Raw genomic sequence first — 4,547 nt, 5'->3', positions numbered from 1 at the left:
TCTTTGTATGTGTATGTTGTGTGTATGTGTGGTTATTCTCTTACACAGCCATATAACTGATGTCAAGTTCAGTCAATTTAACATCGATACAATACTTTATCTGATACATCATTTTGTTAGTTGGCCCATTAATGTCTTTTTTTTTAAAAAAATCACACACCCTGCCCCCATGGGATCCAGTCTAAGGTCAGGTGTTTAATTAAGTTGTGATGTGTCTTGAACATTTTTTTAAAAAAATTAATTAGTTAATTATTTTTTTGGCTGCATTGGGTCTTTGTTGCTGCACGTGGGCTTTCTCTAGTTGCGGCGAGTGGGGGCTACTCTTCGTTACAGTGCATGGGCTTCTCACTGTGGTGGCTTCTCTTGTTGCGGAGCACGGGCTCTAGGCACCTGGGCTTCAGTAGTTGTGGCACGCGGACTCAGTAGTTGTGGCTCATGGGCTCTAGAGCGCAGGCTCAGTAGTTCTGGCACACGGGCTTAGTTGCTCTGTGGCATGTGGGATCTTCCCGGACCAGGGCTTGAACCCGTGTCCCCTGCACTGGCAGGCGGATTCTTAACCACTGCACCACCAGGGAAGTCCTTCTTGAGCCTCTTTTAATCTGGAGTATTTCCACGATTTTAATTTGCCTTTTATGGCATTGATGTTTTGAAAGGATACAGTCCTCTGACCCACTTTATTTTGATACAACCTTCCCCATTTGGGCTGATCTGTTGTTTTCTTGTGATTAGATTCAAGCTGCATTCTTGGCAGGGTGACTGTGTCAGGGACTGAGGTTTTTCTCTGTGAATTCTTCTTCTTGTCCCATTCATTTCGCTCCCCAAGATCACAGGGGGTGAGGTTTTACGTCACAGAATCGGGTATCATAGAGTTGAGGGAGGTTTCAGCAGATACTGAATTCAACCTTTAACTTTATGGGGGCAGGGGTGGAAGTGACCAACAGGGAGAGAGGTCCTGTGATCCGCCCAAGGACATTTCTGCACACGTGCTTGGCACGTTACAGGCTTTCAAGATATGGGCTCATTTGGCTTAGTTAACAGCAGATCGAAGACTAGAACCCGAGTCCCTTGAGTCTCGGATTCATGCTCTTTCCCCTGGATCTTCCTGCCTGTTCTTAGACTTCCTTGCCTTTCCAGCCCTTCACGCCGGGAGTGCCCTGCTGATGCTCCTGAGGGGTAAAACTCACGTATGCAAACGCACGTCACGCAACTCCAGGCCGCTGGGCCTCACTCTGCCTTTCCCTCCCACTCAGGAAGCCCATGTGGTTTTTCTCGAGTGACAGTGATGCCATTAAGAGGCTAACCTGGTTACTCTCTACATAAAATAGTAAACGGTTGGCAGACATGTGTACTTTATTATTAGCAACAAGTCACTTGCTTCACCCTTAACAGCTGATGGTGACACGGTTATGATAGAATGGATAGAGTTATGGCGGCAAACCTCCTCCATTTGGGTCCAAGGGTCTCCAGGCACTAATTCCGAGTTCTAGACATCCTCGTCATCCTTCCGGATCGGAGCAAAGAGCTCTCCTCAAGCACCAGTGTTGAGGGTGACTCTTGTTTCAGAGTCACTCTTGGTAGAGACCTCCAGTTTAGCACCAAAATCTGTCCTCTTCTCCCTTCATCATAGTAGAATTGTAGCTGGGTATGTGGCTGCCCAGCTGCCCTGTACTTGTCTAAGCCCTTGCCGATGGAATGAAAGAGGAGGTGATGTCTCAGCGACTTAGCCTGGCACTCTCTTCCCTCTTCCCCAGCTGCTCCTTAGCCGTGGGGCACCTCAACTTCCACCATGCAGACCACCGCAGTGCCCTTGGGGTGAGGAACAGTGATGGGAAGGAACGTGAGTCCAGAAGGACTATGAAGGTCAGTGCCACACGGCTGCTATTTTAGAGACAAAGGAGACCCTATAGCTCTAGGCCACTGTATTTTGAAATAACTCGTCACACAGTTTAGTTTTGCTTTGACTAATGTACGAATGGAGAGGACTGGGGCAGACCCCTCCAGGGTACACTGGCTTCTCCCTAGGGATGCTCCTGTCTGAATTTCTCATTCATTCTTTTTTAAACATTGTTATTTATTTATGTATGTATTTATTTAAAATATTTATTTATTTTTGGCTACGTTGGGGCTTCATTGCGGTGGCTTCTATTTGTTGCCGAGCATAGGCTCTAGGCACGCGGGCTTCAGTAGTTGTGGCACGCGGGCTTAGTAGTTGTGGCACACGGGCTTAGTTGCTCCGTAGCATGAGGGATCTTCCCGGATCAGGGCTTGAACCCGTGTTCCCTGCATCGGCAGGCGGATTCTTAACCACTGCGCCCCCAGGGAAGTCCCTTTCATCTATTCTGAGGCTCAGAATATAGCAGAGCAGCGTCTTGTTCTCAGTAAGGAAAAGTGGGGAGAGGCTTTTTAAAAATTGCAGTAAAATATACACAACATAAAATTAACCATTTTAACCACTTTTAGGTGTGTGGCTCAATGGCACTAGGTACCTTCACATTGTTGGACCGTCACCTCCATCCATCTCTGGAACTTTTTCATCTTCCTAAACTGAAAGTCTGTGCCCATTAAATAATAACTGCATTCCCCTCTCCTCCAGCCCTTGGCAACCACCTTCTATTTTGCCCCAGAATCTGATTATTCTAGGTACCTCATGTAAGTGGAACCACACGTACATTTGTTCTTTTCTGTCTGGCTTATTTCACTTAACATAACATCCTCAGGATCCATCCATATTATAGCCTATATTGCAACTTCTGTCCTTTTCAAGGCTGAGTAGTATTCCATCGCATGTACAGACCACAGTTCACTTATCCTTTCATCCATCTGTGGGCGCTGGAGATGCTCACGCCTTTGGGCTATTGTGAATCAGAGGCAGGTTCTCACTCGGGGAGTTTCCTCTGCTTATCGGGTGCAATGGCCATGGCGGTTGGACACTTATGGGGTTTCTCCCTGACAGGGGTCGGGCCAGAGAAGCAGCTTAGGCTGAAAAGTGAGAGAGAAGAGGAGGTGCGGTGCAGAAACGGGGAAACCATTAGTGAACGTTCACTATATGTAGGCAGTGTGCCTGGCATTCACACACGTGAACCTGTAAAAGCTGGTTAATCAACAAAAGGACGCAGTGCTGAAAAACCCAGTCCCCTAAAGGCCCGGATTATCAGAAGCTTCACTGTTCTGAGATCCATACGGCAAGTATGGAACATCTCTGTCTCGTCTGGAAGGTCTGAGTCATTGTGACGGTGAGAAGTCGCCTCTATTTCCAGCCCAGGGCTTTCTGGGCGCAATTGAACACATTTATCTCAACTTCGTGGTTTCTAAGGAAAGAGGACCCTGAGTCCACTCCGTAGCTCTGGTCTGACGGTGATCCTTTTATACAAAATTCTGTTTGGCTTTGAGCCTATTGATACGCTGCTTCGCTTAAGTTTTACCTAAACTCTACTCTTCTCCAAAATCATACAGCAATCTTACTTCTCCCTTTGATGAGAGTTTTCCCCGTTTCTCTGCAGTCCCTCCTGCCCCCAGCCCACGTCATATGGCAGGAAGCTACCGAGCCTAACTTTGTCGCTGCTGGTTTGTTCCTGGTGATGGGATACATCACATATTTTGTTCCATTTAATCCTCATGCAAACCTTGCAGGTTGGAAATCACTATTCTCCTTTTACCGGAGGCCAGTTTTTTGCACGGCGGCAGCCAGGGTGGCTCGGGGGCTAGGAGCTGGAAGCACCTGCAGCCTCACTCAATGTCTGGACCTTGACCCTGGCTGTTGGCTGGGACCTCCACTGGGGCTCTTGCCCAGAACACCTACAGGTGCCTCTCCCTGTGTCTTTTCGCATGGGCTGGTTGGGGGTTCCTTTCTGGTCTGGAAGCTGGGTTCAAGAGTGAGCATCCTAAGAGTTAGGAAGAGGAAGCTGCCAGTTTAAGGCCTGGACCAGGAAACTGACATTAGTTGAGCAGTCATAGGGCCCAGATTCAAGGGGAGGGGACTAGACCCATCTCTGAGTGAGAAGAGTGGCAAAGCGTTTCAGGGCCATGTTCTAAAAAGGTCTTCAGAGATTTATTTTATTCAGAGTTGGAAATTTATTCACAGATTGGAATGCCCTTTTCTCACTTTTTTGTTGATGAAATACTGCCCATCCTTCACAGCCTTGATGAAATCTGCCTACTCCCCGCCCCCCTCCTTTCCTCTTAGCTGGAAGTATCAGCGCATCCCCAACTCACTTCGCCTTGCTCCCTCCGTCTCTACCGTTGCCCCGTAAGAAGTGGAGGGCAAGATTTAGTCAATCAACTATCAGCCCTCATGGGGCTGGACAGCGTACCCCTTGCAAGGCAAGTCTCCAATAAATGAGTGCTGGATAAATACATGATACCTGGGGAGCAGCGGCAGACAGAAGAGAAAGAGGCATCGGGAAGGCCAGGTCCCCAGTTCCCCTGAGGGGAGGCCTCTGGCTGCGCACCTGGGTATCACCTCCTACTCAGCAATATCTGAACTGATGTTAAGCAAACACCCAGAAAGCAGAAGCCTTTCTTGAGAAGTCAGTGCTGTCCCTCTGCAG

Source organism: Aethalodelphis obliquidens, unplaced genomic scaffold (assembly GCF_003676395.1).
Source record: "Aethalodelphis obliquidens isolate GAN/ISIS:26980383/991018 unplaced genomic scaffold, ASM367639v1 scaffold12, whole genome shotgun sequence".
Lineage (NCBI taxonomy): Eukaryota > Metazoa > Chordata > Mammalia > Artiodactyla > Delphinidae > Aethalodelphis > Aethalodelphis obliquidens.
This window is presented reverse-complemented; position numbering follows the sequence as displayed.